The sequence below is a fragment of the Falco biarmicus genome, chromosome 7, assembly GCF_023638135.1.
Source record: "Falco biarmicus isolate bFalBia1 chromosome 7, bFalBia1.pri, whole genome shotgun sequence".
In the NCBI taxonomy this organism is placed as follows: Eukaryota; Metazoa; Chordata; class Aves; order Falconiformes; family Falconidae; genus Falco; species Falco biarmicus.
In genome coordinates this window covers 19819970-19841848 of record NC_079294.1, presented here as the reverse complement: position 1 = coordinate 19841848, position 21879 = coordinate 19819970, and the positions used below count along the sequence as shown (strand labels likewise).

At 37.3% G+C, this 21879-nt stretch overlaps 1 protein-coding gene across 9 annotated transcripts in view; it reads right to left on the bottom strand.

The window, feature by feature from the left end:
- GPHN (gephyrin) overlaps positions 1-21879 on the bottom strand; it is a 296958-nt gene that overhangs the window by 179603 nt on the left and 95476 nt on the right. The window lies entirely within an intron of this gene.

The window sequence follows — 21879 nt, the reverse complement described above, 5'->3', positions numbered from 1 at the left end:
GCTGACAGTCCTATAATTTCAGTTGAGATCTATTTGCTTCTACCCAAATGTAAAAGACCATCTGAATCAAATGTTAAGAAAAAGAAGATTCCTCCTAGGAGAATAAATTGACCCACAACTAGTAGAAACAGGAAGGCTTATTTGCTTATAGATTAACCCTGGTCATCACCCCCACAAACTTTTAGTATCCCACACAAAAATGGATATAAAAAAATATGGCCCTCCACCATGAACTCTTCAGTTTTTTTGCCATGTACATGCTTCTCATATCCCACAATAATACCATAACTTTCTTCCCAATAATTTTATTGCATATTTTCCCTTCCATTTCTTAGATGCCCAAGCATGTACACATGCTTATGAATCACAGACTGGTCAGGGTTGGAAGGGACCTCTGGAGATAATCTAGTCCAACCCCCTGCGCTAAAGCAGGTTCACCTAGAGCAGGTTGCACAGGATTGTGTCCAGGCAGGTTCTGAATGTCTCCAGAGCAGGAGACCCCACAGCCTCTCTGGGCAGCCTGTCCCAGTGCTCTGTCACCCTCAAAGGAAAGAAGTTTTTCTCACATTCAGATGGAAGTTCCTGTGTGGCAGTTTGTGCCTGTTGCCCCTTGTCCTGTTGCTGGGCACCACTGGAAAGAGCTTGGCCCCGTCCTCTTGGCACTCATCCTTAAGCTATTTGTAGCAACTGATAAGATCCCCTCTGTTTTCTCTTCTCCAGGCCACACAGGCCCAGCTCCCTCAGCCTTCCCTCATCAGGGAGATGCTTCACTCCCCTCATCGTCTTCATAGCCCGCTGCTGGACCATCCCCAGTAGCTCCCTGTCTCTCTTGAACTGGGGAGCCCAGCACTGGGCCCAGCACTCCAGATGTGGCCTCCCCAGAGCAGAGCAGCGGGGCAGGATCACCTCCCTCAACCTGCTGGCCACGCTGCCCCTAATGCCCCCCAGGGTCCCACTGGCCATCTTGGCCACAGGGCACACTGCTGGCTCGTGGGCATCTTGCTGCCCACCCGAACTCCCAGGTCCTTCTCCGCAGAGCTGCCTCCCAGCAGGTCACCCCCAGCCTGTACTGGTGTGGGGGGTTGTTCCTCCCCAGGTGCAGGACCCTGCACTGGCCTTTGCTGAACTTGGTGAGGTCCCTCTCTGCCCAGCTCTCCAGCCTGCCCAGCTCTGGCTGGATGGCAGCGCAGCCTGCTGGGGTATCGGCCGCTCCTCCCGGGTTGGTGCCATCAGCAAACTGGCTGAGGGTAGACTCCGTGCCTTCACATGCCCAGTCACTGATGAGTGAGTTGAACAGGACTGGACCCAGCACTGACCCCAGGGGAACACCACTAGCTACAGGCCTCCAGCTAGAGTCTGTGATACTGACCACAACTCTCTGAAGCATGCTTAGACACACAAAGTCCATGTACATGCTTATGCCAAGGCTAATAAATATTAAATGTTTATTTCAAGAAGAGAGGAAGTTTGGCTGAGATATGTAAAGCAGAAAATGGAATAATGGAAATACAGGGATCCCTGAAGTTGCAGAATAAGCTGGAATGAATTGCAGACAACAGGTGGAAAAGAGCAATCAGAGTACTTCCAACAATCAGGCAAAAAGGCACCAGAAAATCTCTTAATTCTGAAAAATACCAGTAAAGGACTAAAGGCAAGAGCAGGATGACTCAAACTCAGGAAGAATAAAATGTGAAGAATATGTGAAAATGGTCTGTTCTTCCACATTCTAGATTAAATTTTTTTCTTTATAATTTAAATCACAGAGCTTATGAAAGACAGTCAGAAGCTTTAAATAACTTGTTAAAAAAATAATCCTACAATTCTGAAATCACAAGAATGATAGTGGAGTTCAGAGACAAGCTGCACCCAGAAACGCTACCACACTAGTCCACACAGTATTTCACCTTCCCAAAGCTCTATTTTTCTCCACCCATTCCAGAGAGAAAGTACAAATACGATCCACTACATGATTAATGGCAGTGTTGTTATGTCTGTATTCCTCCAGCTAAATTCAGAGGCAGAATTTGCTGTTGTTTTTCTTTTTCCTTAATACATTAGTGTGTTTGCATATATATACATATATTGCCATGTGTGGCCTAAATGGGAAAACTAAATTGTGTTTATAATAGTGACCTGACTCCACTGGGGTTTTTTAGTGTATGCTATGAGTTGGGGAATTTAAAAAAAAATTAAAATACAATCTGTTCAGGCAGAGAATGGAGTCATATGAATTAAACAACTCCATATTTGATCCATCCCTCTTCATAGCTAGGAGGAACTTTCTAGAGACAAATAGCATTACTGACAATGCTGAATTGTCAATGCTGCTTTTATTGCATGTCTCACACAGTTATCTCCATTCCAGATAATTTAGTTATTTTGAAGCCATCATCCATACTTTGCTGCTGCTTGCAAAATACTTCTGTAAGGTTCAAACTCAAGTTATCAAAAAACATTACTTAAGTTTTTCATATATTATTGGCTATAAGGGTTTTTCAGCACTCATTTTTGTAATTTTTGTAATTCCCTTTTTTCTTTATATCTGATCATTTAAATGTCAACAAAATGTTTCTAGATGAATTTAAAAACTACTGATGTATTGTCTCTGCTATTCATGCCACAACTCGTTACAACTGGACTCTCTCTATATTCAGAAACATTATAGGTAGGGCACATGCGGATCTTAAGACAATTTAAGAGGTCTTTGATGAAATGCAAATTTGTGCATTTTGTTTCATTCAGATCCTAAAAAAAATGTATGACTTCTAATTTCTAAATACCTTGCACAAACATAATCCATTGGCAAAATGTAACCATTAACTTCTCCTTACTGGCAGCTTTAAGTTACGTTGTAAGCCATCATCAGCTATGTTGTCCAGCCATCTATTTTGTATGATATTCTCTTAGATAGAGCAATCCCTTCCAGTTCCATTTTGCCCAAGTCTTTCTCTTCTTCGTTATTACTGGTCCCCCTACAAATATGATATTTGGAAAGAGTAACACACCTCACAGTAACTGAAGATTTTTAATTTTTTTTTTAAGGTTTCACTGCACAAGTGTTACTGAGCACATATACACAGCACTCACTATCATATTCCTTTGGCTGACTGACCGTGACCGTAACATCCCTGCTAACTTCAATGTGCCTCTAACCATTAATTCCCAAACTGAAAAACATTTGAATTTTGAAAAAAATCAAAAAGAGATTTGATCGCTTCCTCAGTTCCTGCTCCAGCACAGGTGAGTAGAAAATAGATTAAGGTGAATCCTGAAGTTTATATTTCTGCAAAATAAGTAATTTTCTTAAGCGTTGTCATGAATATTCTGTTAGTGAGCCTTGGTTAATTTGACTAGATAAAAGAACACAAAAGTCCCAGGAAAGTACCTCTTTCAAAGCAGCCTATGCTTTTAGAAATCTCTGCCACATAACAATGTATTTGGAAATGGTAACTCCACACAGGTTTAAAAAAAATAAATTAACAGCAGTAGAGACTTCCCATTTTCAAGCATTAAGCATGCCTATGTTGGTCTCTCTTTTCTCACTAACAATCAATTTTATGTACCTGGAAAACAGTCTTGAAAAACGCTTAACCAGCAATCCTACTGGAAAACACCACAGACAGCATAGATGTGTTTCCATGCATGTGAAATAGCCCATATGTTAACTGTGATCATAGATCCACATTGGAAAAGATTAAGCACCATAGATTTTACTTACACTGTACCCCTAGAACCACCTTATATTAATTATAAGGCTAAATACCTGACTATCGATAGAGAGATTACTAACATAACCAACACCAACATTGTTAATACTTCACGCAGTACTTCCTGAGCCATGATGCAGAAAGGAAATCAAAGATGGTTATAAGGACAACTCTACCTGCAAACAGGTATTGAGGACAGTGCAGCATATGCATGACCCTCACAGACACAGGTATCCAAAAACATATATAAGGTTTGTGTACAGAGATACTTGGTCTTTAGAAATAAACCACTGTAAGAAACTGCCATTTTCTTGCCAAATCACATTTTACAATTTTACTCCAAACAAGCAATTGTTATTACATAACCTGCCTTTTCCTTCAAGAACTAGCACTAAACACCCTCATCCTTTAGAGAGTAACAGTAGTAACTACAAAAAGCTAGTTACAAGAGCACAGAAATAATCCAAATCTGTACTGCAACGAGTTTCAGTAGTACCTAAATTTAGGAACTGAGATGAACTGCAGCATTACATTAAGAGAAAACATTTAAAGAACTGATAAAGAAACCATTGTAGATTATGTCAGTAGAATACCTTTTAAGACCTTAACCTCTGGTAAAACTGCAAAATCACATTATGCTATATAACAATTTAATTGCTTTACAAGGTTTTCTTCTATTTTGGATTTGCATCTGTGATCAAAGAGCTTACAGGTAGGTGGGTAGCATCAGGTCAAGCAATGAAAAAATGAAAGGCCTGCCCTGAGAAGGTGACTCAGTACTTAACCATCACATCAAACAAAATTAAACTAATAGGACCATCTCCTCATTTAAAACCTAAAAGGTTGATCTAGAAAGCAGGTGAATCAAACACCATTTACAAATGAAAACTCCAGATTTTGTATCTTATAAGATATCCCCCTGCCCGCATTAGAATACCACAGGTAGATTTTATTAGGTTATTTTAACATGAACTGTATTGTCAGCTGTATTTTCACCTAAAGCATATCAGAACAAATAGTGGTGTTATCCCTCCACAACAGCAGTCAATGCTTTAGCTCCTGTTTCCTCCAGCCATATCACCTGACTTTAAATGCTCATTGATGCATAATGCTACCCTAGATAAGTGTCAAGATACATTTCATAGCTGCAGTGCCTCCATACCTTAAGCTGCTAAGAAGGCATGCTTCTCTAAATTCAGTAGTGCTCTTCAAAGCTGAGAAACATGATTACCAGTGCACATTTAGTTGTCTTCATAAATCAGACAATAATTACAGCAAATGGCTTTTTAAAAAAGACTTCTGATGCTCTGAAGCTTAGATTATAGACTGTTTAGTATGAAGAACAGAGTATCTTCTTTCACCTTAATTAAGGAAAAGTAAATGTTCAGTAGAAGTATATTCTCAGAATTTGTTTCACCTTTGTAAGACTGCCTTATAGAATAATCTGTCCAAAACCCACTTGTACTGAATTCAGAACCATCTGTAACGAATAAAATGTGGCAGAAGCCTTTTACAAATGAAAGAAAGTCAAAGCTGAGTACTCGATACCTAAAAATGTTCATTCCAAGGTTATCTTTCTGTCACATCTATTAATTAACATAGTTCAGCTGATCTTTACTCCATAGCGGCCAATTCTTTACCGTGCACAGTGATTCCAATTCTGCCAGGTATGCAATTAAGACATAAACTCTGCAAGTGGAGTTTTAAATTTCAAGTTGATTTTACATTTAAAGCAAATACTTTCAATTAAACTTTGATTGGTAAAATGAACTGTGTATGAAAACAAAAACATGAAGAAACCAAATAATACACAGATAGTGTTGATACTATAATATTACGATCGATTGTTCTGTGAAAAAAAAGGCAGTATATATGGTTGGTTGGAAGGTGCTTATTTTTGCTTTAAAAAAATTGTTGGTTTTAAAACTTAGGCACATACATAATATAAGTTAAGGACTAACTGGTGGGTTTTGCTGACTAACTTAACAGAAAGGTCAAAGATTAAACAGGTCACAAACATCAGAAGTAGGGCAAAGATATAGTATGCATCAAAGCTGAAGGACACAGACTCCAGTTATTTACGGCCTGTACCTGGCCCATAGGGAACTGGCAAGAGGTCTGTTAACAGGCAAACATCATGTAGCTGAGAGGTATTCTTTGCAGAAGAGAGATGATGGGAGAAATACAAGCAAAGCATCAAATGCTTCCCACCTTTTTGGTCTTGGCTGCAATTGCCCTGCTCCAAAATAATTTCCAGCTGTGAACTTTGAGATTCTCCCCCTAGTACTTATTGACTTATTGCAGTCATAGTGTACGACTTATTGCAGTCAAGAGTGTACTTAGCAATTTTCCATCCCAGAAAAAATTATCTGTGACTTGCCACCTTCCATTTCTATAGCTGGATACAGTATTGTAGCTTTATGGACCCTCCTGCTCCTGCTCCAGCTCAATTTTATCCTCAGAACTGCAGAGATACATACATAAGCACAAACACAGAATAAAGGTTTTCTAACATACTCAATTCCCCCATCTTTCCCCCTTCTAAAACTAGCTGAGTAAGTAAGTAGCTATAATATATACATACTTTAGGAAGCTTGCACATTATTGGACAGGTCTGTTTTAAGAGCAACTCAGTCTATGACACAGCTTTGCACTAAATTACTTTAAAGCAAGGATAAAGTGCTAGCAGTCTTCTAAGTTAAAATAATAACCCTAAATCTGAACAACTGCTAGTGACAGGTACTTGAATGACACATTACAATGCAAGCTTGCTACTTGTTTTTTAAAATGTTTATTACCTCTTCTGGTAGAATTGTCAGAGCTTTTATTAACAACTGAACTGTGAAACTTAGGAGATGAAGAAAAAAAACCTTGGGTCTGTCTATCTGTTATTTTCAGAGAGCTATACCAGCATCCTACATCAGATCACAGCCAACTCTGTACCACAGTTAGAGTGGCACTGCGCCACAACTAATAAACCATGCTGACAGGGAAAGCATGTTGGCTTTTACTCAGCACTGTGCTACAGACATCTACGTTACAACCAGCCAGCTCAGAGTACAGAGTATTTGCTTGTCCTTATTTGTCAAAAAGCTATTAACAAGATGATATGAAATTTATATAAACTATATCATTTAAATATAAAATGTATAAAATATGCTGCATAACCATGTAATTAGAAACAGTGTGCTAACTGTTCCATGAGAATGATTTAAATGAATAGTTGTTAGTCGCAAATATGACTCATTTATACCAGTTTGAGATCTTTCATATAAAACTTGGTTAAGAGCTATTTCATAATTTTCCAGTGAAACTTTTTCACCAAAACATGTAATTCAATTAAAGTTTAAAAAGTTGTGCATCATAAAATTTTATCAAATTTCCTCACTGAAAGTTTTTATGAATACTTTGACATGAAATCAAAAATTGTTTCTTTGTTTTCCAGTTTAATTTCATATTCAACATTTCACTCATTCTTACTGGCCAAATACAAAACATCTACTGCTTAGCTCATCTGCTTTCCTTTTCCTCATGGACTTAGGGCTTGCTTGTGTGCTCAGTATTTTGATGCCCACTTGATCACACTGGCATAGTAAATTTATCACTTAAGTTATCCATTCAGTACTTCTCCATCACAAGCAGCACTGAACACACTCACAAACAACTATTAGACGTTTATATTAATAGCAGTCATAAACCAAAATTTTGCCTAATTCCATGACATACCTTTCCTTTCACAAATTAATCAACAGTACTGGTTAGATAAAGTTTTATTTCCTGCTACTTGAAAACATGAACTATAGCTGTGAAACTGAGTGTTTAGAAAGGCTCTTGGTTATAAGATTCTGGTCAGCGTGACTCACTTTTAGCACTTTCCCCAAGATCAGTCTCTCCCCCCAAGCAGGACAAAAACCCTTCAACCTTCATCTTCCTTTTTTCAAGGCTGAGGAACATACAGTACAATCATTTTCTCCTCCAGTGATTGTGAGATTTTCCTCCTGTAGCTTGCTACTGCAGGAGGTGGCTTATTTTCTCCTATTAGATTATTACAAGAGCACCCCAAAAAGAAGGAAAAGAGGCGGACCTGCTGCTGAGCTGAACACAGAAACACCACCAGGCTAATGATCAATAACTTCGTCTAGTATTTTCTTCCATGTGTTTTAAAAAGAAGCAGCAACAGGAGCAGCTTTAAATTCTAAATAGGGTGGATATTTATGAATGTATGATTTGGTCATTCGCTCCTGCTCCAGAATAACAGAACGTCAAAAGATTTTCTGATAGTCTTTCCTCAAGAGCAGCTTTTGCTGAGATAGAAAGGACATGTACCAGCATGGAGAGTCCCACTTTGCTGAAGGAAGGGACATCACTTCTGGAAGCAGTCATAGTATACAAACCTCCTCGTCATAAAGCTGTCAGTGGTCTCACCTTCCCCATTACTCAATAGTCATGTGTCTTAAGAAACACATGTTGCTTCGTGACACTGTAGTTGTAGAAACTATGGATGCCTTCTTTGTGGATATACTTAGTTTCAAAACTTGCCCCAAGTGCCTGAACAGTTTTGATTAAAGATTACTGAAGTTTCAGTGATCTCTTCTTGCTTCTCCAATGACGATTCCAACATAGGGTTTCTGTAAACCACCCGAACAGGTTACACTGCACAGGGTGACACAAAGGCTTGCTATTAGGGCAACAAATAATCTGGCAAACTAAACTGTTAAAAATATTTAGCTAGTGTCCTGCTTTGCGCAGAAGAACAGAAATGGTACAAAATCCCCACCACTTCATATGCCAAAGTAGCACCAAAAATTCATGGGCTTGAGAAGGTCCTGTATATACATATATACACCACTACCTCAAATGAAAAGGAACATTGAGGGAGAGACTGAAGAAAAGATGTGATAAATAAAGATCCCTCTGATAAATTAAGGAACTCTCAACCAATAAGGGTGGGCAGCTCTCAGCCTCTTTCCACAGAAAATAAAGTTTTGGACAGAAACAGTTCTAATTGATCTGAAGTTAGAGAGTAATAAGATCTCTTTAAAAATGGAACCACAGATTGGTTCTTTGTTGGGAAATGAAAGTGATTGCAACCTTCAGCTAAGATCCCACTGAAACAAAATTTAAAAGAAGTAATTGCTGCATTAGACAAAAAGAAAAAAGCATTTTTAAGCACCACTAGCTTGCTAGCTGTGCCACAGATTACTTCTATCCCTTCACAATATGTCAGTGTATTAAGCTATGCAGAAATATCCAAGCTGATGAGCTAATGAAAATACTGGATACTGGTAACAGTGCAGCCATGGTGAGAATGAAACCAAAAGCTCTGACAAAACCTTCCTAAGAAGGTTACTATCAATAATGTAAGAATACTATCAGTATTATAAAAATAGCTTGTGTATATCTATACCTGCTGCAGTCATTGCACAGTTTGCATAATGTTTGTTCCCTCTTTTACACAATGAAAATAATAGTAACAAATCAAAGACAATAAATACTAGTGACTAGAAAAGAAGGTTTTGAGCCAAAGACAATTTTATCCTATATTAAGAGCTCTTGAGCATGGTAAGCATTCACAAGCTCCACACCAGTCTTAATCAAACCCTTTTCTTTAGCACAAGCAATAAATTGGCTAAAGAGATTTAAAAACTTGAGAATGCAATGGCTACAGAGCTGGCTGGAGTCTGAAGTATATGCAGGAGAAGGCAGGATAAGAGGAACTCCTGAAGGAAGACAGAAGGAAAAAAAAAACCCACCCAAACAACGCCTAAACATAGAATTCACTGCTATTACTGGGATTTCTGAGCAAAATCTTGAGCTAATAATGTCTTTTTCTACCAGGTTTAGAAAAACTTGGGGGTAATTTGTTTCACATAAATACCTTCAAAATATTCTGCTCAACCACACAGGCAGAAGCAGGCATACTTCTCACTGCATCCGAGATGCTAGTGAAAAGGGGTAAAGTTTCCTCTGCTTTGATTTCTTAAAAAACACACTTCACAAAATTATTTCAGAATATAAAACTGAATTATCTGTATAAATGCAAAAGACTATAATTTAAACTACCAAATCGTTCTGAGATCTCCAAATCTTTACTATTCATCTATTACTAACACCTTTCTATGTTAGCATTAGCAAACAATGAAGTACACACAGGTAACTCCATCTATTTGATGAACCTTTAATTCTTACTTCGCTTTTGGTCACAAATTAATTCCTTAAGGATGTAATTTTTATGTTGTTAGCTTTTGAAGAACAATACAGAGTATACTGTTAAAAATATGGATCTGTCTGTCAAGTGTGCTGCTTCATACCCTCACATGCAGAACAGCCCTTGAAAAGCTATCTGCCCAAGGCCCATGGTGGGCAGCGTTCATTCTTAAGCCAGGAAGTAGTATATGTCTTAATAAAAATTTTTTTTAAAAAAAAAAAGTATCAACTGTTTTTCTTTGCATTTTCCTGGCAAATTCCTGTTTTCAGAAGGGATTCAGTGCTGAAAGGTCCTGACATAATGCAGTTTAAAGCCAGCTGTACCTGAAGAATACTGTCTGAACACAGTACAATTAATTTTCTTATAAGCTCAAAATACTTTATTGTAACTATACTTAATAACGTCAGTTTTGAAAGTAGAGATTCTGCGAATAATTTTAGATGGGTTTTGGGGTAGTGGCATTTATTGTAGGTTGGTGGAAAGCAAAGTTTGCAGTTGCTTATACACACAAAGCCAAGATAATCCACCTGTGGACAGGGAGGGCTGGGTGGTTGCCACTCAGGATAAGCATTTTCTGGGGTTTGTTGCTTATTCTGTGAAAACCGTTTGATCTTAGAATTTTAATGTTTCAAGATTATTGAAAACTCAAATACATTCTTGAATTTTTCTTAATGGTTTCTACCCTACAATAGAAATCTGAAATACAACAGGATGACACTTCCAAAGCCTCTAATTTTCCCCTGAAATTCATGCAGGTTTAGATGGAAATGAGGTTCTAATCTGTATGAAACTGTTATGATAGGTGGAATTAAAATGTATTCAAATCTTGTTCTCTAATTTTCAGAGCATTGCAAATGTGGCAGAGTAGGCACAATACATAGTTTCCTGAAGGAAACACAGACAATACGGGTACAGCTACAGCTCCAGGCACAAAACAGACACAGCAGCTGCTCGTGGTACCACACACAGCTTCTCAGCCTGAATCGTGCAGCCATCCCACAACTACAGCGGTAAATATCTCCTCAATCACATTACCTTGTATTATCTTTATCTGTATATGAATATGAAAACAAAATTACATATTAATGTATTTTCTGGATTATAAGCAACCTGTATATTGAATGGCTTTCCAGGCTCTATTAGAAAAGTGTTCTTTTAATCTTAGCAGAAAAAAGGAAAGACTCGTTAAAAGTATTTTACTTTAGAAGTACATTTGTGTCTTCTAGTGCGCTTTTTAGAAAAATGGAACACAGTAGACTAAAAAAAATACCACCTCATAAGCAATATTTTTTTTTTAAATCATAGGAACAAATGGAATATGTTTTCTTACAATAGAGAAGAAAGATTCCAGTTTTGCATTGCCACATTTAAAAATCCCTCCATGATCTACTGTGTAGCTGAACACTTTCTATGACATTTCCACATACTGTACTGAACTATAGAGCACATTAATTGTGCGGAATGCTTGTGATAATGAAAGAAACATACTGACTGAAGAGGTGGTGAGGGAGAAAAAAGGTCTCTCAGTGTGTATTTTTAAGTAGGTAATTCAATAATGTCAGTCAAATGACGCTCCAGAGCATCACCTGTCTGAAAACGACACCAATAACAAATTTCATGGGAACACTGTATTTCCAACCAAAAATATCACTTAATAGATGAGATACAGTCTCTTATCTGAAACCAACTAGCCAACAGAAAATAGAACTGTATTACAATAAAAATTTCTATTAGAATATAATGAAGGGCATTAAATTGGAGGTAAGAAGAGAGATACTGTAGCTAAAGAAAAAGCAAAAAGCTTAAACAGAATTATTAAGGGTATAAGCATTTACAGTTGTAGTATAATTGTTTCTTCAAAATACCTGTCTGCAGAAAATCACTTGAGGTAATTTTGGAACCCTTGATACGTCAGTTTTGAACTTCAAGGCTGACATCATCCATAGAAAATATACCTACATCCTGGTTAGGTTCTTATGATGTTTATATGTTAGCACAGATAAAAGGGAAAAGCATAAGTAAAGAATCCATGGTAAAATTCAACTTACAGCGAAAGAAGGTGAGGAAAATGTACGTGAAAACACCACAAGAATTATCATGTGGTAACTATGCTTCTGCCCTCTTAAGCCACCATCTGTATGTATTTCTGCTGTACAGTGCTCAAAAAAAAGCAATTTTAAAAAGAGTCCCCCATAAGAAGTGATGGCAGGACAACTCTTTCTATTAAGAAAGCAATTTAGAATTTAATACAGTGAATAGCATTGTATAAAAGCATGAAAATGTCTCTGGGTAGCAACTTTCTGCATGTCGGTGTCAGAATCATTCCTAAAATGGGCGGCAAAGGCTTCCTTTACAACTGAAGCTAGGTGTTCTATTAAAATCTTTCAGTAGCAGATTATCCATTTCCCCTGCTATCCTAATCTATGGTGCAAATAAGTACGCAAATTTTATAGAAGCCTTCTGTAAGTAAGGCATTCTTTCAAGTATTTATAGCTTTGACAAAATGTATTCTCTCCTACAAAAAGACTCATGTCCAGGCATCAGCTCACAATTGATTTTCAGAAGAAAGAACATTTCAGAGGAGCATTTAATAATTTTTAATAGTCAGATTAGAGGAGGGAAATTTTCTCCCTTGTAATAAATGATTACAACCCCTGCGTTGAGAGGCTTTTGTTCTCCCACTACTGAAAGTTCCAAATTGAAATTCAGCCATATCAAGCAAGCCCACTCTACTTTGAAGGACAACTGATTAGTGACCCCATTGAAAAGTGTTTCAAGTTTGTATGTGCTACACCATTTATGAAACTATTATTCCTGAAAGAAGTATATAAAAATTGCCATACCAGCTCAGCCTAAAGGTCCACACAACTCAGTATGATGTTTCTGGTGTTAAGAAACAAAGCCTTAGGGAATAAATATATGACACAGAGCATGATCTGTTCCCAGGTACACACTTCCTGCCTCTTGCCACCTTCAGTTCAGGAGCTTTGCTGACCTAGATGCTGCACACAGATCATCAGCTTTAACAGCCATAGTAGGTCCATCAGTCTAATTCCCTTTTTTATATCTATCATTTATACTCCAGTCTTCCACATGATGTTACATCAATTATGAAATATTCAGTTCTGTTACACTTGAATAAGTATGTACTTTTATTCACTTTAAACCTGCTGTCTGAATTTTTTCCTGTCACAATTTCTGATCCGTGAAAAACAGTGAATAATTGCCTCTAACTTTTTTTTAATGCTAGTCATTCTGTGTACCGCCACCATATGTTGTTTCTTGGTTGAAGTGAAAAGTTCTAGTCTATTTAATTTCTCTATGTGTGGAAGCTGTTCCAAATCTCTGCTTAATCTTATGATCCCTACCGTATCCCCTTTAGAAGTTAACACAGTAGCCAAGATGTAAGCACATCCCAGGTTTATACAGTCATATAAACAGGTCTTCTGTTCTGTTCTTGATTTTTTCAGTAAGTCCTCATACCTTATTTTCTTTCCTGATCATACAGAAACACACTTAATACACTGCTGAGTATTAAGAGGATTTTCTCAGAGAATCATCCACTGATGAAGGACTAAGGACCAGCACCACAAACCATATCTCTCTCTCCTGCAGATACACACAATATTTTTCTTTCCAATATCTAGGCACCATGAGAAGACAGTTCCTTTAAATACCCAGAAAATATCTGGATATGAACAGAAATAAAGACTAATCAGGAAGAATGAGGTCAGGTGAAGAGTCATGTTAACCGAGATTCAGATGAAGCCCTGAGGGGGCAAGATGGGCTTAGAAGAGGCTGTTTTAGTCCTGAGAGTCACAGATCCTCAGACAGTAGAAAGCTGATGAAAATGGCAAATGCAATAGAAAAAGACTCCTCCAAAAGAAGATTGAAATGAGAAGATCAGAAAAGTAATATAAGGTCACTAAGGTAAGACTAGAGAGTGCAACTAGAAGCTGTTGTGGATTTTTCTCTCAAGGAAATCCGTAGCATCATACATGAAGCTTTTTAAAAGATCTTGAACTGTGATTTTAAAAAATGGAATATTGACCAGGAAGCTGGGCTGCTATGCCATTAAATTAAAAGCAAATGATGGGCTGTAAAGTTATAGTCAACCAAATGAACACTTCACATTCTACTCCAATCTATTCTTATCAATTATGAGTGCAAATGATTACCGAAGAGTCTTGTCATATTTAACTCTGAGACAGTGACCAGTAACCAGTACTTGGTACATACCTAATGTTCCTGCTTCTGTAAAAAGTCATTTTGGTTCAATCTTGAATATACCAAGACACACAGGAGTCTTGTCTGTATTTCTTCCAAATGTAAAGGGAAAAATCACAATTATAATATTACTCGTATGTGTACTGGCTCTGGCTGGGATGGAGTTGACTTTCTTCATGGCAACTAGTATCTTGCTGTGTTTTGGATTTGTGAGTAAAACAGCGTTGATAACATACTAATGTTTTAACTATGGGTGAACAGTGCTTGCACTGCATCAAGGCCTTTCCCTGCCCCCAGTCACCCTAATGAGTAGGCTGAGGGGGGGCAAAGAGTTGGGAGGGGACACAGCCAGCGCTGCTGATCCAAACTGACCAAAGGGATATTCCATACCATAATACTGTGCTCAGTAATCAACACGCAAGGAGAGGAGGAAGGGTGATTAGTGGTTGTGGTGTTTGTCTTCCCAAGCAACACTTCTGCATGCTGAAGCCTGGCTTTCCAGCAACTGGCTAAACATCTGCCTGCCGATGGGAAGTAGTGAATTACTTCTTTGTATTAAGGATCTTTCTTGTACTATTGAGAATGTAAGGTATTAAGACAAAGGGATTTAAAAATTGCAACTAGAAAAATAAAAATTGGCATGAATTCTAAGTCACAAGCTGAGGGGATACTTATAAAATCAAGGTTTAAAACATACACAGAAACAACTTCCAATCAGTTTTGTGACACTGTCTAGGTTGAAACTTGATCACCGTTTCCCAGCTTGTGTCCTATGTATTTTTCAGACATCAGATAGTAAACAAAGTAAAACAGAGCAGAAAGGACACAGCTTTTCTTTACAACCTTTTAAAACATATTTTCCAGCATTTTCATTTATAAATGGAAGTTTAATATAACTAATAAAAATAACATAAACTTTAACCCTGAAAATGAAGCATCTAGTAAATCTCCGTAACCAGTGATGATGTTTCTTATTCCAACAAACATCATATATCCATTTATAACTCTTAGTTCCAGAACAAGCCGCAGAATAGAACCATTTCTTTAGACAGCTCCATTAAAAAAGAGTGTGTTTCAAATGTATTAAATTTAAAATTCCCTAATAACAAGGAGGAACCCCGGTTACAGATCCTGTAAGTGTAGAAATTCTCTGAAAAGAAGCTCCTGGCTAACAAGCTTCAAGCAGTGAATCCCTGCAACATAGAGAAGTACTAGAACTAATTCTCAAACTAGTACTGGAACTGAAAAGCCAAACGGAGCACCCAAGCTGCAACTGCCACACAGGTGAACAACCCCTTCCCCTCAGCAATGCTCATCAGCCAGACAGCACTAGGGCTGCACTGCCTCTGGTTCCAGACCAACTTTTCAGTTACTTGATTAGCTCATAAATTTCTTAATTGCAGGATACTGCAGGGCATTGCCAGAGCAAAAGGAGGAAAATTCCTTCAAAGCATTTGGAAACTGTATGATAAGAGAAGACAAGTTTGTTTTGAATGTAACTACTATTGGTAGATAAAGCTGACATGGAGCTTTAAAGAGGTTACAGGAGACTGCTTTGGGCCAAGACGTAAAAAACTCTATCAGGGTTGAAAGTTGCTAAGTGCATTAGAAAGACATTTTCTTATGTTCTGCTTTGCCACAGACTGTTGCTAAGGTTTTGCTTTAGACAGATGATGTTGTTCCTAAAGGTTTATGAGTCATTAAGCCTAAACAGCCAAAGAAAAATGCGTGCAATATTAGCAATTTTTGCTACTAACTGCCAAGGAATCTTGTATGTTGAGAAAATTCTTTTCTCAAGCACAAGTAATGGATAAAGTCTTCAACGAAGTTGAAAAGTAGGTTTCCCTCAGATAATCACTATGCCTAAACAGAGAGCCCCTTACAATATGTTTAGGGATTTGTTCATATGACTGGAGGTAAAAATTTGATGGAGTCTGGTTGGACTATAGAGAAGCCAAACGGGGAAAATGGCCTGAGAAGAAACAAGAAACTTTGGCCACTTAAGGTATATACGTTTAATTCTCTCAAAGGAGGGTAAATACAATTTTCTCAGGTACATTTGAACTCTGCTTGCGGTCGAAGCAGATAAAGGCTTGTCTCACTCACTCCCCCAGACTAATAGCAAGCCATCAGAATAGCACGAGGCCAATTCTATTTATACAGATTTTAAGAAGTGCTTATTAGATCAGACTCATCATCAATTACTTTAGGTAGGTATCAGATCTTTGGAGGTTTGCCAAGTACAACTTTTTCATTAGATGCTATACTTAAAATAGGCTGTAATTCTGTTAGATCTCAGAATTACTCCTCTGTGTAACCAAGTCCTCCAGTCCTGACAAAGATCAGCTGATGAAATCACTTGATGCTTACAGATAAGGTCACTAACAGGAGACAAGAGAAGTGTTTTTGTAAGGCAGGCCTACTATTAGGGAAAACGTGCTAGTACAGTCAAGTGATGGACAAACAACTAAGCATGAACTCCTGCTAGAATACTGCTGCAAAACAATGCTGCGGATAGGATTACAAAAGAAATGTTTCCTCTTTATGCTGCATTACTGCAACCAGCAGTTAAATAAAAGAAACAGGCATGATATTCATGTATTATAACAGGCACTGAAAAACTAGAAAGGCTGCATAAAGGGGAGAGGGAGAGAACTGGTATCATCAGAACGCAGGATTTGTAACCTTCAACAAGACAGAATATGCTACTGATTTTCAAATGAGCAAAACCCAGAAAGAACAAACTACAATACTTCCAGTTATCCTCAACAACTGCTAGACAGGCTCTTTCAACTGAAGATCAACACTGTGAAATTTTACATCCACAGACTTAACACTGTATTTATGTGGTCTTCAATCCTACAGTATAGATTATGTCCTCAGTAAGATAAAAAAAAAAACAAAAAAACCCCAAAAAAACAACAAACCAGAGCTCCTCAAGAATTCCTTCATCACCTTCAGTCCTTAAGATTACGTGACAAATTATAAAACTCTCTCAACTCCTCCCCAGAAAAAGTATCTAACTCCTCCTCCCAAGGTTGTAAAATACAACAAAGCAGTGACAAAGACAACTTCTGTCAGACTTCTATCTCCCATCACAGACAAATGGAATGCAAAGTTCATCCAGGAGTTTCTAACACAGACCTGTTAAACTTGTGGATTATTAGCATCTTGGTTGTCTTTCTAATAGAACTACACAGAGGATAAATAACATTTTCTTCTCACAACTTTTACAAAAAAAAACCAACCAAACACAAACAAACCAGCTTCTGTAGTATACAGGTATTAAAATTACTTCTGATCTCCTGTCAAAAGTTACCTGTCGTTACCTTTTAGATTATCTATCCTCTCTTAATTGAAGTCAGCTAATCTGAAGGTGATATGAAACAGTTTAGATGTGATTTGATTTTGCCTAGAAATAAAGAAGCTATTCAGAATCTTTTGGATCTTGCTTATCTTGAAGAAGCTCTGAAGATGTTTCCAAAACAAATGCCTATCAGTGATTACGTGCAGCTGCAGCTACTGAATTGCACAGAAGGATTAAAAGCATCCTCCTTTCTGTCTAGACAAGTATTTTATAAATGTCCATCTACAGGCTAGAGCTGAAAGGAACATCTTATAAAGTGAAGCTACGAGCTAAAACTTTGGAATGTCTACAAATAGAATTTTTGCTTCAAGTAGGTAGAGGTATACCTAACCCTCTAATGATTTGATATCATGCTTCAGAGTTGTATTTAAGTAACTTACAGTTCGAAAAATTTCAGTAGTAAAGAACCTAGGAAGAGTTTCAGGTGATAGCCATATTGAATTCTATCTAACCCATTTCTCTCCTAAGCACAGATTGGGTATTGAGGGTGGAGAATGAGGGGAAGAAAGAGGGTAACATTCAGTCTGCTCCTGAGTGAGGAGTCAAATGAACTAATCAGTTTTCTGTCTTTCCTTGAGCATCAGCTTAAGAAATTTTGCCTTGATACAGAGCCTCAAAGATCTCCTCACAAAAGCAGGACTTTGCTAGTATTTTCAGATGTTCATTGCATTTTACCTCAGATGAACATAGTCTGAAGAACATCTGTACCACCATCTAAGAACCACCAGCCTAGTTCCTCCAATTACACCTGCTGTCTGCAGCTTTGCTATTTAGGACCATTCATGGAAATACACCTATAGTCTTCTCATGTAGATAAATCTCCTCTGTAGAATGCAAAATTTTAAATATCTTTAATGTGTTACCAGAATGGCTGGCAGGGCTGGACTTTGAATATTCATAGCCACATTAAGTTACCTATACAGGAATCCTACATAATTCCTATATAAATTCCATCTGGGTTTTGGTCATATTAACTACACTGATGCCAAATTGCCAGAATGCATACCTTTTTCATAGAAGTGGAATGGGGGGTGGTTGGGAAAGTTGCCCTTCCAGCTGTCTGCGCTTACATAGGATCAAGTATACACAAACCATAATATACAGGGCTCTTCCCAGCATTCTTAGACATAGATTCCAGTTTCTTTGTTGCACTGACATTTAAATTTTTTTCCAACTATCCAAACAATCTCATCTGTTATAAGTTGAACTAATTCTTTCTCATCAGCCAAAAAGAACAATCCTTTAATAATCTTTTACATTGTCAGCAACTCATACTTCCTCTCTTCCACTATAATTTTCTGAATTAAGTGACACCTGTCATGCATGCCAGTAACTACCTTCTCCTATTGCCGTTCTCCTACACACCTCTATAACTTTAAGATTTGTGTCCAAAACTGGACTCTGTATAGCGCAGAGAAATCACAGGGCTCTGAGCAACCTAATCTAGTTGAAGATGTCCCTTCTCATTGCAGGAGGGTTGGGACTAGATGATCTCTGAAGTCCCTTCCAACCCAAACCATTCTATGATTTCATGATCCGCTGCAATAAATAAAGGACAGCAGTTAACTCACCTTTTCAGCTGAACCTCTAATCAATTTTTTTGTTCAAATTCCACTTTTCTGTAATTAACTATAAAATGAGGTTTAATTGTAAAGTTTTCACATGCTTCCTTCTCCCAAAATCAGCCAGTAAACTCCTCACTTTATCTGATATGCTTTGGTTTTTTTTAAGCGGCATTTCTATTTTCATTGACAGAGTAAAACACATACAAATAGAAAGGGATGACCAAACTCCTGATTTGAGCAGCAGAGCTTTTATTTTATATTATGAGAGAATAGAAAGCAGATCAAGTTTACAGAATCCTGGCTGCTCTAGCTGGGAAATCAGTTGGGGAAAAGACGACTGTTAGGCACACTTGATATAAATCAGACACTAATCAAAAAACCCTGTGATGCTGTATAGAGTTTCATTTGAATGTAAAGACACACTTTCAGCCCTTCAGGAAAAGCCTTCTGCGGTAACAAAAGAGAAGTTGTCTATGATGGAGCTAAGAGTGGCAAACAACAAGGGAGATGCCAGTGTAGCTTAGACAACCATATGAAGCAGCGAAGTCTCACAAGAAATGGGCACCATTCAAAACGGTGTCACAGTTCTAAAACCACTTAAACTTCTTTTTATACTATCCTCTTGGTGTATTATACTGAATTTCTACCTCTACTGCTAACCCATCATCTGCTAGTAATGTGAACTCCTGTTAAAAGTATACACTGTTTACCTATTTATATGCTAATGAACCTAAAATCTCTCGCATTCTCTTTGTAAAACTATTTTATATAGTGTCAAACATTACAAATGCACTACAAACCTTGAGAGTGACAGAGCCATTTGCAGAGAAAGCAGCAGAATATTTTATGTAAATCTCATGTTGGTATCTGATATTAGATTACAAAGAAAAGAGGCAGTTCATCTACAGTCAGAGCAAACTAGCATCAAAGAAATCCTAATCTTTAAATATGAATTTAATGCTATTTTGGTATTTCAGGTGTCACTATAGGTGAAAACCTTAGCCAAATACTCTAAAGATTTTAATTAACCTTTATTCGTATTTCCAAAAAGGTTAAAACATCTTTTTCACTGGCACTTTCATGCTTCAGTCCCATGCTGTCCCTTGCATTTCTCTTTGCATAATAAAGAATTCAGATGCCATGGGACCTTAGAGTCACCTACAAAAGGCTGGGCTGAACAATATAGCCTTAGATAGTTTCTTCATTTTTGGAGATTCACTCACGCAATTACGTATTTTGCAAGAACTCTTAATACTCTTTATTCAGTTGTAAAACTGCAAGAATATCGATTTGGAAAGACAAAAAAAGGTCTATACATTCCTATCATTAGACAGGAAAAAGACATTTCTTGCATGATAATCTATTATATAATTGAAGTGCCATGAACAGTCCTTGAGACCTAACAGATGTTTTGAGACCATTTACTCTTTCAAAGTTATAAAAATGGCTACATTACAGTCACTTATGCTTGTTATGCTATAAGCAACAGAAATCCATTTAATTTATTTTGCAGATTACAGTCGTCTTCATTTATGTTACGGTCAGGGGAGGAAACTAGAAGATTTCATCACTTTTGATAAACAGTAAGGAAAAAGATCATTCTACAACAAAGGCAATTTATCCTTACTGAAAGTAAACTCCAGACTTGCAAAACCAAAACTATGTGAAGCACACCAGCATACCTGTAGCTCAAAAACCCACATACAATTCCCCAAAAGAAAACAAAACCCCAAACACCCAAAAGGCAGATTTTCACTGAAAATTAAGACCTTTGAAATAGTCTTGACTTCAGCACTTGGATAGTAATTCTTAAAAATTTACCCATTGTATTAATTCGGTGAATCTCAAGCAATATTTACACTTGTCCCCTGTTCCTCTATGGTTTCAGAAGTATAAATTATCAAATATTACATATACTATGTCAAAAATTCCCAAGAACAGATGTATATATGCATAGATGTCATTTGCCTGTAGCAAAATGTCAAAACAGATTATGCATCTACTTCATTACTAAAAAAGCTCTGTAACTGAAATCAGATGTCAAATATACCTTATTTTCCACTACTTCTCAACAAATATTGAAAAATGTGCTCTGCCAGTATAAATGCCCATCATGTTAGGACCCACTGTGGAATGCACTATCATTCATGGTAAAAATATGTGAATTTTACCCATCTTTCCCTTCCCTCATAAGAAGTGCTACACTTGTGCACACTAGCAAGAACATTTTCAGCTAGTACTGAAGTTAACTGAAGAGAAAAAAACAAACCAAAAAACAAAAAACCCACAAGAAGTTTTGATATCATTTCACGTCCGGCTCAGAGCTCATGAGGTTGAATTTTATCTTAGAGGAAAATACAACATTGAAATGAAGAGCACTAGGCTTGCCATGAAGTAAAAACTGGATCATCTGCTCATATACTTGAATTAAAACAGGTAGTAGAGGAGGAAATAAATATCAGCTGTATGAAATCAGATAAAAGAGATTCTACATGTTAAGATAACTGATGATAACATAATTATCCAGTAATTCCTAATTTATATACAGTTCCTCCTTAAAAAAGGAGGGCAACAATGTGCACACAACTCCTCCATAGAAATACCAACATGCACAATCTGTTACCTCTAACGACTCCTGTGCCCTTTACCATATGTGCTCACTAGATGTTAGTTCATGAACAGAAGCATGTAAAAAGCAACGTTGTTCTAATAATATTTGTCTATATGACAGACTAACAACTTGGCAAGCATATTACCACTAAAACACTAAGTATACTTCATCATACTACTTCTTTATATAATTA